Raw genomic sequence first — 13,157 nt, 5'->3', positions numbered from 1 at the left:
ACGGGCGGCCGACAGACCAGCGTGGGCGGGGCAGGTTTCTTGTGCACGCATTCGGCGATTCTCTCCCTTCTCGCGATACCGAGGATGGTGCTGCTCCGCCTGCCGACGCAACAAAAAAACGCGCGCGCCGGAAATAGTTTGAGGCCGCGCGGAGCGACGCCGTGCCGCGCCCGCATTCACCGTAGTTTACTTATCTTTATTTTATTTATCAACGGGCGACGTTTCCTTTCGTTGCAGGCATGATGACTGCCTCTCTCGCTCTCTCTATCTCACCATACGAAGAATTCCCAAAGGGTTATTTAATGACAGACCACGCGGACTAAAAAGAAAAGATGCGGAAAACAAGATGCAGGAACCTAAGGAAGGAGAATCACGTGAAAAAAAGTTCTGGCCATGTCGAGACGACGCCAGAATATATCCGCTATTGCTCCGTGCTTCCAGTTCCCATGCGCCGCGTCATTTAGTTTAGCGCGACCCCGCCTGAAAAGAAAAAAAAAAAAGAAAGGAAGGAAGAAGAAGAAAATGTTCCTCCGCATCGCAATGTGGAGGCAGGGGCTTGAATACCGCGTGTAAGAAAAACAAACAAAAACAAAATAGAAAAAGAGAATAGTGAGACATGACATTTCGCACAGACCGGGAAAAGGGAGCCTGGAAGAGACAGGACGAAGAAAACGTCGCTCGCCCGGACCACTGGAGCGGCGGCGACTCGCATCGTCGCGCCCCCCACAAGGAACACGCCGAACGGCGGGGCGGAAATGAGCATGCGGGGCTCGGAGAGAACTCGTGCACCTTCCCGCCACCCCCCTCACAACATTTCCAACATCCCTCCCCTTCTCCCCTCCCTCCAACACCACCGCGTATTAAAGAAAGAGAACGCGTGGCTCTCATCCGAGAGAGAAGACGGGGAGCGCGAGCAAACGTGTTCCGCCGCGGGGCAGCGGATCTTTCTCTCTCGTTTACGGGCCACTCACCTTCCCGGCACCCGCTCTCTCCATACACACTACACACAACCCCTCGCAGCCATCCCCACCCTTCGCCGCCGCGGTATACAACGAGCGGTGTCGGAGGGCTCTGCAGGGAGGGGATTCCCGAAGATGCATGCGACCGTCTTTCTTTCGCGTCCGAAGAGGGGGAGAGAGAGAGAGCGACAGAGAGAAGCCGCTGACCTGGCCAAAGATAATAGCGGCAGAAGCATCTCGGTTTCCGCCTGACGGATGTTGCCTTTCCCCCCATCACCGCGCACTTCGAAGGCTTTAACTTCGAGCAGCTGCCGAGCCGCGTATTGCTAGAGATAAGAGATTTCTTAATTTCCCTCGTTTCTTTTCTTTTCGCTTATCCCGGTCCTCCCACTTTCTCACCTGCCACATGATGACTGGTAGAAGGGAGAACAAGAACTTACGAAAAAGAAAAAAGATCGAGTCTAGCGTGCTGCCGACATCATCAACGCGCACGTCGACTCCGGGCGTGTTACACCCCGAAGTCGTTGCGTCAGCGGACTTCCTCTCGAAATCAATCAGTCGCCCGCTTTGACGAGGAGGGGAACCAACGAACGACGGCCGCGGAAAGCAGATGCACGCGATTCTCGAAAGGCCACCGCCGCTCGACGAACTCGGACGTGTGCAGTGTAATGAGGTGGAGTCACAGGAGGAGGAGGAGGAGGAGGAGCGGCAGCGTCGAGCAATTGGAAACAAGGAACGCGCTGTGTGCAGAGCCCACGCTGCGCGCTTCGATGGGCAGAAACAAATGACGGCCTTCCGCTCCCCCTTCCGCCCAAAACACGAAGAGGGGAAGGCCAAAATAAAATAAATAAATGAAAAGATATGGAGGCAGCTGCTCCGAACGCTAGCAAGAAAATTGGAGCGAGAGGATAGAGCAACGAGCAAGAGAAGCAACCGAGTAGTATTTAAAAAAGGCAAGCGAAAAGGAAAGAAAAAACGCACAACCGGTTGCCGTGCAGGCAAAACGCTGGCCGCGGCGTCATTGGCACCGCATAGCCGCTCAAAGGGGGCGCGCTTAACAGCTACTCGCCCGAAGCGATATACTCTGTCTCGGCAGTTCCGTACAGCGCGGCGAAGGCTATAAGATTAGAGATTGTGTCAGCCAATCGGTCACGAGAGCCGGCGACGTCTTCCAGAGACGGTAGTATTATATGGGAAGGCTCGCCCACTGCGTGCGGCTATTACTTGTTCCCCGAAGCTCCCGTTGTTCCGACGCTGAGCGGAGGGTGATCAGAGGCCGACTATACGGAGCAGCCCTTCTTACGATCCTCCTTTTCTTGGTGGCTGACCAGACCCGCTGGTCTCCTTGAAATGCACGGATCTGATGAGACCGAGTAGGCGGCGCCACTTTTAGAAAAGAAGAAAGCCGTAGCACTCAACGAGGGGAGTCCAACGATAACGGCTACGAGCTCGTCGCCTCTCGACCACGTAGGAAGAGAGGCGCCATGCAGCTTCTGGCAGGCGAGACCGTTCCTCGAACTGATACACACGGGGCCAGCACGAGGATGCCGTCACCGCTATGCGGGGCAAGGATGTTGCCGAGTGAAGTCCCCCGGAAGACAGACAAGGGGGCACGCGCCCGAAGAGAAACGCACGGAGTCGCCCCCACTTCTCTCCCTTCTGTAGAGGTCGACCTCGGAACCGTGCGGGACGGGTCGTTCAGATGAAGAGGCCGCACGACGCCCGAAACTTGGAACAGCGGAGAAAGGAGTTGACGACACTGAACGATGGCACTGACACTTGCGCGTCTTCTCGTACACGCGTGACACGTCAACTCCGAAACTGGTTCTCCTCCTATCTCCGAAGCTGGGCCCTGTCATAAAGAAAACTAAGTCATCCCAATGTTCCCCAAACCCCCGCGTGCAGTTCTTACATTCGGCTGTATTTTTTTTGGGGGGGGGGGGGGAACAAAGCAGTAGTTTCTCTTTTTCTTTCTTACATATCAAACAAAACCAAGCGTACTTTAGTGACAGTGAATGCCGATCGATTTCTCCTCTCTTATCTGACGACCTAACAAATGTCTCTAGGAATATATTATGATTCGCACCGTACACGGCATTTTATAGCATGTATTTAGCACTTCAATATCGACGAAGCGCAAAGGACATCAGCAACGACGACAACAACAATAACAAAAAAACTTTCTGCTGCAGTATGCATGCGCGTGGAGATCGTGGTGTACGGCGCGAAGCTGCTCCCTTGTTTACAAAGAACGGAAGCCAAATGGGGAAAAAGGAACAAAAAAAAAAAATCCGTTGCGCGCATTCGACAGGAACCCCGCTCGAGCGGCTTCGATGACACGTGATCACACGAGGCGGCGGGGAGCAGACTGTCCCAGTAGCGGTGACCCGTCGCGGCAAGACAGGCGCTCCTGGAGTGGAAGGCGCGCCCTACAAGTGACGCCGTTGGGGCGCCATGTTGCGAGGATATGGCCACTGCGTGCACCCATAGACCTAGCACTTGGCAAACCAGGTCGCGTGAAACGTTCTTCCTAGTCCAGCACATACTCTTGCGTCGTATGTCTTTCGGGGACGCACAAACATTACATAGAGAAATATGATCGGTCACCACGATCTCTAGCATGACTTCTCCCTGCATCAACGCTTCCGATTTCACGCCGCGTGGAAATCGTGCCATAACGAGGTCCTTTCGAAAAACGTGTGCCAAAGGATGAAGTGAGAGTTTGGTTTATCATTTCAAGGTATGTGGCTTGTTTACCCCATCTTTGGTTCAGGCCCTGCCCCGTACGTCCTACCTGTAATCCTTCGGGAAACCCCTGCATCCAATACCAGATTCGTCCTGGAGACATGTACAAGGCACCGCACTAGGTGTTCAATAAATATATCCATTCTCTCTTTATCCGACGTCACCGGCAACCCACAGACGTATGTGGTGACTGCCGCTCCGGAACTTCTCATATCACCTCCTGGCTCCGCGTACGCTGTTGTTTATCCCGGGCGAGCAGCGGCCAGCGTCTCTCCGTACGCGAGGCGCACGTGTTTCGCCCGCGCACGTCCATGGCGTTTGCCCCCTCTGCAATAAGTGGACGTCCGACACGCACTAAAACGGTGCAGCGCTCAAAAAAAAGTCGCAGGCGCATGGGGCAAATTTCCAACGTATTGACGCGGCGTTTGTCGGGCGTCGTCTCGGCTCATCTTTTCTTTTTTTTTTATCAACACGCGGTAACAGCGCTATTAACCCACACGCACTCCAATACGCCGGAAAGTTACAGAGCTCTCATGGGCGCAACGTAAACTGGAAGCGCCGACGTCGGGCAACGGTTCCCATACAATCCATCGAAAGAAAGACGTACTTTGGACGGATTTTCGACCTCAGGAGCGTGACAAGCGAACTCACGCAGAAATCGGAGTTATACCGCCCTGGAAAAACAATGATTATGCAGGAGAAGGCAAGTCACGGGACGGAATAATTTAGCAAACTTTTTTTTTTTTTCGGACACAGAGATTGCTTACTAACGCATTCATTTACATGCACGTGTTCTGTCGCGCTATTTTGCGGTGCTATCCTTATGTGCTCGTTGCTATCTAGGAGGCGTTGGTTCGATCTCTTGTTTCTTAAGCCTGGAAAGCGCATGCGTATTTTTGGCTTCATCTCCTTCCGCAACAAAAAGAAAATGAGTGTGTGTTCAGCGCGGAACGCTTCAGTCTGTTCACGACTTCCATATTGGTGCGAAAAAAAAAAAAAAGGAAGTCGTAATTGCCAGGGAAAATCCGCAGGCAAAGCGTATCGTTGTCACCCCGCGACGAGCGCCGCCGTCTGCTCGCCGTTCTCGTCAGCAGAAGACAACGTGACAGCCGACGTGCCTGTGTGAGCCACACAGGTACACCGGTTCTCGTCCAAGCGAGCACCGAGCTTCCACAATGTTGCACGGTTATAAAGGGGCAGGCAGGCCTACGTACGCTCGACAGAACGCGGAGCGGGCTAGCTAGCATGCGAGCGAGAGAGAGAGAGGGCTGACGAAGGAGGGGAGAGGGACGAGCTGTTGCTGAGTGACTCCCGCTGGGCGGCAGACAAAGTTAGTGCTGTCGACGCGCACGTGCACGCATATCCATCAATGAGGCCGGACAGCTCACCCTCCCCGCGAGACACAATACACGTCGCGCTCTCCACGGGGACCCGGCTGCTGAAGAGGAGGAGGAGGAGGAGGGGGAGGGGTTGAGACACCGCGCGCTGCTGGCAACGCGGCTCGGGGTCACAGACCGAGCCGGGCCCAAAAGAACAAAGCCGCGCTATGCGCTGTTCGTGGGCGCTATGGGAGAACCCCGGGTACAGAAAAAAAAAGCAGAAGGGAGTGAGAGAGAGGGGAAAAAAAGATGAAAAGAGATGAACTGCACCACTCGCGCAAGTGCGGCGGCTGAAACGCACGTTACTACAGCAGCACTGGAAGCTAAAGAAACACGAGCATAAAAAGTGTATTCGAGGCAAACGGAGACGACCATGGGTGAGCGTTCGAAAGCCGGGTCGGCAAACAAGCGCGGCGGGGGCAACAGATCGAGAAACACAAGCCATCAGAAACGAGGGGGGTTGGCGGCGAAGGGAAAGCAAGTAGCCGCAGCAACAGCGAAAGTGGCAGCACCTGTGAAGGAAGAGCAAAGCGGCAGCCCGAGGCCCCGCGATGGCGCCCGAAACACGGAGGCGCCACCGACACAGCACTGCAGGCTGCTTTCCCTGCGAAGCGGCACCGCCTCTCGTGTCGCCAGTACAGCATGAAACGAGTCAGACACCACCAGGGGTGATAAAAGATCTGCCCCTGCTGCTCGCTCTTCCACGCCTCGCGAACTACAAGCAATTAAACGACCGTAGCCTCTCTGCCCCTTCTCGAGCAAAGCCGACGAAGGGTGCCTCTGCAGAGGGCGCCATCAACAGTTAGCCCTCTCGTTAGCCCCGGCTCGCACAAACGGGCCTCGCTGTGTGTCAGTGCGCTTCCCAGTCGGCATATATATATATATATATATATATATATATATATATATATATATATATATATATATATATAAAACAAGTCGTCCTTTGCAGAGCCACGCGAAGTCCCGAACGAGTGTCTCGTTAGCGACGCACAGCAGACAAAGCGGAGGCAGACCGAGTTGAGAAGCGAGGAAGACCGGCTCCTTGAGGAAACACGTTTTTACCACGTCTTCCCTACGCGCTATGTCTTCGTTTCCCTTCCTTCGGGGATACTTTCCAACGCACAGGGGATACAATAGCAAAAGGTGACAAAGAAAGTGCGTGCACACACACACACACACACGCTCGCTCGCGTGTATTGTGCGACGGTGCTCTGTCCGCTAAAAGAGCGAGAGCCTGGCTTCCTCCTGGCCTACAGACTCGCACGCCCAAAAGGCCTTTTTTTTTCTTTAGGGAGCGACGCGCTTTCCCACGGTCCCGGCGCCGAAGGGAGGGCAACGGGAACAGCTGCGATCCCTGGCGACTGCATGCTCCTCCCCCTCCAGACTGCATTGACGGTGTGCCGCATTGATGGAGCAGGTCTCCCTCCACACCACCGCGTCGCGCTGTCCAATGCCGACCGCCCGGAAATTTGCCCGAGAGCGGGTGAAACAGGAACCAGTCGGCAGAACAGGGTCGACAATAGACTGCTTTATAGGCTGTTCCCTTCTTTGCCTTATTCTTCTTATTTGATCTCCCAATTCGCGCGCAGGTCCTCGTCAACTATAAGAATAGATAAGACCGCAAGCCGGTGGAAGCACCTGAAGCCTTTTCAAACCCACCGGCGCCAAAACTGAAGAAGACCGCGGGGCCGTTTGACGCCTGCAAAGTCGCAGGACGACTATTTCTTTTTCTTTTGTGCGTAGGCACGGGGATCTGCGTAAGCGGGACTCTCACGCGACAACCGGCTTCACCTGTATTTTTTACAAAGGAAGCCACTTCCTGCGTAATCCTTTCCCGTGGCCGCGTACACGGTCGTGAACACTGACAACAAGCAGTGGCACCACGCGCAATGCGCACAAGAACACAGACGCCACCCCGTAAGCTCATCTGAGGGACGGGTTTCGATATCGTATCGCGTGGAAAGTAGAGGCACGCGAAGCGGTGGGTTTCCCAGCACGCAGCAATGACTGTACACACACGCGTCCTGCAAAGTCCAGTCACCATTACTCGGGCTACCTATGCACTCGTATATACTGTAACCTTTATGATATATACATTTATTCGTAACTGTATAGGTTACAGGCACTTCTAGCCCCGAAATAATGGTAATACGCCCTAAATAATGCTAATACGAGGCCTCTCAACTTTACATCTTATGTAAGATGCGCTGGAGATCCAACCGCGGCGGCGAATCGGACTATGGTTAGTTTTCATTCATTTTGTAGAGCAACGCAATGAAGACAAGGAGCCAGAGGAACGAAGAACATCGCTGGGGCCATTGCTTCCGAGAGAATTGCGTTCCTTCCGATTACAGACAATCGTACGACCACTTTTGGTATAGCTGCTACACGACGAGAAATACAGCCTACCACTTACGGCACCTTATAAGAGGCAGACATATTTGGTCACCTATGGTCGAGTAATGGTGCCGGGACTCGCACACAGCGCTCGTCCCAATGACGGCCACTCGGTTCTTCACACGGGCTTTCCTAAATGAGGTGCCCTTCTGGGCCCTTAGCCGGATGCCTTCTTGCTCGAGACTAACAAAGAGAGTCACAAGTTTCACGCGCGCTCAGCTATTCATGCGCACGTGAGCGCCACGCAACGGCATGTCCAGAGTTCCTCGAAGGCAAGAGGGATAACCTGCGCTGGGTCCCTTCGACCGCTTCACCGCAGCCAGCCAGCCGAGGCTGTCGTGGCGTCTCGGCTCCCCCTGCATATGTCTGGCGTGCGCCTAACAAAAGACCTCGCGAGACGGGACTGCGACGACGTCTACGGTGCGCACACCCACGAGTTGGGAGCACTTCTCGGAACCTAAGCGTGCGCCCAGCAACGCTAGCTCGACCACTGCGGTGTCACGAGAGGTCGTCCGATGGCTTCCGGTCACTTCTGTGGGCGCCGTGACATTACACGGGGGTGAAATCGTGAGCGAAGCGTTTCTGTGGTACGGGAATATGTGGTATTTGAGCAGCGACCTGTCTAGCCGCGTTAACACGAATGCGACAGCAGCATACAGCGTATCGCATGTCCGGCGATGCGCGTTCCACCGGCGTGTGGTGGAGAGCCCACGGCGGCAGCCGTTTAACTTTCATTCTCTCCCTCAATGCGACACGCCGGCGCTGACACACGCTGCCGATTCCACAGGTGGTGACGAGTTAAGAAGAATGCGCGTGAAAGAGAATGGGCGTCGAAGGAGGGCATGAAGGAGGCCTTCGTCCAGCATATTTCTTGGCCCAATCCGTCGCACATTTGACGTGTGGCTTCGCCTGTGCGCGCACCATCGTTCCAGCCCGATAGAGAGATTCTTGATTGTGGGTTGAAAGGTGGGGCCACGGCGTGGGTGGGGCTAAGTGCAGCGCGGTAACCGTCTCTCAACAGAGGACACAGTGCACAAGCGGGAAGGAAGAGAAAGGTGGCGTTCGTTAGAGCCCGACCGGAGAACGTGCCTTCCCAGACGAGAGGGCGAGGTCAAAAGCGCCCGGTGATCGGTCCGCGCGAACAGAAGACATCGGCGAATTTTACGTGGGAGTGAGCGAACTTCCAAGTGCGCAGCGTGTATAAGCATTCCGTGACGTTTCCCCGTGGAAACAGCAACGGAAACGCCTTTTTTTTTTTAATATTCCGCTCGCCTTGGATGCGATGCTGACTTCGTCTTGGATCGTGGCGATTGATCATATTAATGGAGTTGCAATGAACAATCTTTATTTACGCCACACTGGGACTACTCCGAGCAACCGACTGTTTGGTCTGGTCGGGGAGTCGCAGTACGTTTCAATCGAAATACATGTAATGTTTTACGAGCTTTTGCCGAACTGCCATTCTGGGAAGCCAGACCATCGCATCGTACTTGGCCGGGACGACGAGCTGCCATTTTTTAAGGTAAGAAACCTTGGCAGTTTTTTTTTTTTTTTTTCTACAGCTCTGGAACAATGTGACGCGCTGTTATGCGGTTCTCTGATGTTTGCCTGGTAACCCCTAGTACTGAAAGAGCGGCGTTAAAATGCCTCGGACTCGACTTTACGAACAAGCGAAGGTCAATACATTAGTTCATTTGTGAACTCTAAACTACCCAGTCGACTTTTCAGCAAATCGAGTGAACGCGAAGTTGGAGGAAATCACTTGTTCCTCCGGCTCAGTTGACACGAAGCCAATCGCTTACAAGACGATGATGATTATAATCACTATTCTGACTGAATTCCTATTTAAACCTAGGTGGTGGTGTGTGCCACCACACTCCAGCTAAGTTCACACGCAACTTTAACATCATTAGTTGTGTTTTAAGACGGAGTGCGACAACCACTATCTGGTGGATTTAGTCCAGCAGTGCCAGGGAAAAACAAAAAAACTGCGGGGCGCTGGACCGAAGGCTGCGTAAGCAACGTAGTTTTTCGTTCGTTCATTCATTTTATCGCGGCGAAGCACGGGAGGCCACGAGCGCGAGCAGAGCCAGTCGAAGGCACATCCCGAGCCTCGCCTGCACGGTATACACACCGTGAAACTACCGCCCCCCCCCCCCGCCTCCCTCCCCCACTGGGGCCCCGCGCGAGCCATCTTTCACCGCCTTCGCTGGGTGGGGAAGAGCACGCGCCGCGTCCCGTACAGGAGTCCCAGGGTGAGTCAGCGCGTTTTGCATCTGATGGCGCGGCGGGCCTTCTGTGGTCCGGACGCACCCACGGTGAGCGGGGCGGCTGGGACCGGTGTCACGGTGTCGCACACCCAGAGACAACGAGTGCTCCGAAAGTGGCGGCACCGCCAGTAAGTACGCTCGAGTCTCGGCGCGCGGCAGTCGGTTAATTCGAAACTCGTGAACGCATTCGCCGAGTTAATATCGACAGCCACGAGGGTGAGTGCCGGCGTAACGAGCATTATAGTAGCGCACTCGCACTCAATTCTGACAGACTGCATGATGTGGGAAGGTGCCGCTAGGCGCCGTCGATAGAGGCGAGTTTAAGGCAACCTTCCGTTGGCACCGGGGTTCAAAGCTGGTGGGAACGTTATAACTGGACGGTATTGGTGAGAAAGAAATAACAAAAAGAAGCAGAGAAGATATGGTGACGGGGTCGTCACAGGCACAGGCAACTTGACGAGATAAAGCAGGTATATGCAGAACGCCATATTACGGCATGGTAGCACGTAAGTAGCTTCCACTGGCTACAGGCGACCATATACTTGTCGTTTCGGGAAGACCGCAAACGAGCAAACAGCTACTTGTCGCCGACTCGGTTCAAAGGGGCTGCCACTGGCGATCATAATAATCGTGAATGCAACCCGTCTGCTGTCAAGTGCCAGAGGACAACGGTTACAGGAGCGTGAATGACTCCGACGAAAGAGCGGAGGTGGCAAGCGTCGGCGACGTCACCCGCGCGCGTACACAGGCTTCGTCAGCGCGCTCGAGCGCGTCTTCTCAAGGCCAGCACAGAGATCGGCCAGAGCGAGCAGCTGTTGCCGGAGGAGCTACGCGCGGTCTCGCTCGTTCGCTCAGACACGTATACAGCTGCCGCCGCCGCCGCCCACCAGCTGCCGGCCTGCAAGCAGGGCCGCTCTCCTCTGCGTGTCACCGGGTAATGAGAGCGATCGCCGCCGAAGAAAAAAAAGAAACAGAGGGGGAGAGACGAAGCGAAGGACCACGGGAGGACGACCGTGGAGGCCGATCCATCGATCGACGCTCAGGGTACGCACTGCGCGACGCCCGTGCAACAGACTCGCGCTTTGTCTTCTTCGACCGGGCCACGCCGCCGCCGCCGCCGCTCCTATAGCAACGCGGACACAACCAGTCGTGACCCGAACGATTTCCGAACACGGAGAGAGGGAGTGCTGCGCTTGCCATTTCTCTGCTTCGAAAGTTCGGCCGCATCGATCCGAAGATAGACCGAGCGCAAACGCGTTTACAAACAAGCGACGCGGGCCAGTGTTCGCGACGACGGCGGCGGTGGCCGGGTCATCCTTCCTTCGTTCGCACTGTCGTGCGGCTTCCAAGGCACAACGCGCTCGTCGGCGACCGCGGGGGCAAACGAGCACCGTGGGTGGCGGCCGAACCGCCCACGAGGAGAGAACGACGGCGTTCGTTCTTTCTCGCTCTCTCATTCTTCGATTCCATTGTTACACTTCGTGCTTGTAGTGAACGCGGAGCAAATAAGTAAATTAACGAACCAGATCCCCCCCCCCCCCTGAAAAGCGAACTCTTGAATAGGTAAGGCCCACAAATTATCGTAGAATCGAACGTTCTCGCTTCAGCCCAATAATGTGGCGCCTCGATGCGCCTATACCGTATATCTGCAGGTAGTGCTAAATGCATCGCAGGCTTCGTAGGGTTCTCGCTCTATTTTTTAAATAGCGACTACTCGGGTTCATTTGCCTGTTTTTTGGCATGCACGCAAACGAGGGCTACATCGCACTGTAATCGATACAAAAGCTCAACACAGCAGGTTTCGCAACGCATTCAATCTCTGGCGCGGCCCGAATGTGAGAAGACGCTGCAACGGACGCGCCGGCGCTGAGGTTCTCACGCGAAGATCCAGGAAAGCGAGGACTGGTCTTCACTTTCTCCAGTAATACTTTAACCGTTTTATGCCAAATCAATACCAAATAAATACTTTGCGTGCATGAATTAATCTAGCGTCCGTTTTTTTGGGGGTCCCTTCTAAGCTCCCACGTGATAGCGTTTCCGAACGCACTCAGGCGAATAATCGCGACGGGCCGAACCAGCCCATATATACCACCTGGCAGCTCCCGTTCTTGCTCTTGCTTAATCTTAATTTTTATCCCCCCCCCCCCCACCACCAGTTGTTTAAACAGAATGAAATGAAAGTGGCTAGAACACAGGATCAATGACTGCGTCAGCTGTCGGTGGGCACCTGAACTCCCTCACTGCCATGGAGAGGAGAAAAAGGCAGAAGGATGACACTGAATGGATGGGGGAAACTTAACCAATGAAAACAAAATACAAGAAACACGAAGGTTAGACAAGCATAATAAAATATAATAAGCATAAAAGTCTCTCTGGCGAACGCGTCTTATCAAAGAGCAATTCTACTTATGCATTCACTTACGTATTCCTATCTATGTTCGCTTCAAGTAAACAGTAATTCAATTCTTCATTTTCGCGTTACTCTTATGCAACCTTTATGTAAGGTATAATGTTTTTCAGCTATGGATCTTGTAAATTCTCGTCGCAGCGCGAAAATAACGCTATTGAAGCTACACACACAGTCTGAACACATATTTAATGCGTTCGCACTAAGAGTGTCTAAGTGAAAAAAAAGTATGTGAGTGAAATGTTGGAAGCCGGTCACGTGGTATAATATATATATATATATATATATATATATATATATATATATATATATATATATATATATATATATATATATATATATTGCAACTGACGCGGTGATCTGCTCCAGACGACCGTCGCGGCCGCCGCGTTCCAAGCCGGAGCATGACGTCCACGTGCTAGTACGCCCACGTGTACGTGTTTGCGTGGTGACGTCGCTCGTGGTGACACGTCACTTCGATGATCACTCAAGGTAACATCTGTCATCTATGCAATCTGTTGCTTCAATAGACTAAGTAAAGCTTATATAAATAATAAAACACACAAACCGAATGTCTGCATGCTTTTGTTTTACTTCGCAACGCAGCAAGAGAGATGTACGTACTTCCGTTTCGTCTGCTTGTTCCCACGTTGTGCAGTCGCGTGCGCAGACACCGAAACTATGTCATCTTCTACGGTGTTTCAGCGCGGGATCATGCTCTGTGATCCGCCCGTGACGTATGCGTCACGCGAACCTCGAGCTCCGGTATGGGAGAACGCAGGGAAGGAATTTCGCTTGCGGAGGCTAGACGGAACGAGTGGAGAGAGTGTCTCGCTTGGCAGTGGAGCTCGCCTCCCGATATATCATGGGTTCGCGGAATTGAAATATTTCTACCACGACCTTTAATAAGCCATTCTTTTTTTTTTTTTTCGGCAGATCGCTCCCTAGAGGACACGTAAGAACTTCAACGTATAATCAAAATTTGCTATGGGGCCTG

General features: G+C 53.5%; 1 protein-coding gene across 6 annotated transcripts in view; it reads right to left on the bottom strand.

Annotated features, from left to right (window-relative positions):
* Utx (Utx histone demethylase) overlaps window positions 1-13,157 on the bottom strand; it is a 132,216-nt gene that overhangs the window by 77,626 nt on the left and 41,433 nt on the right. The window lies entirely within an intron of this gene.

Source organism: Dermacentor variabilis, chromosome 2 (assembly GCF_050947875.1).
Source record: "Dermacentor variabilis isolate Ectoservices chromosome 2, ASM5094787v1, whole genome shotgun sequence".
Taxonomy (NCBI): Eukaryota; Metazoa; Arthropoda; class Arachnida; order Ixodida; family Ixodidae; genus Dermacentor; species Dermacentor variabilis.
This window is presented reverse-complemented; position numbering and strand designations above follow the sequence as displayed.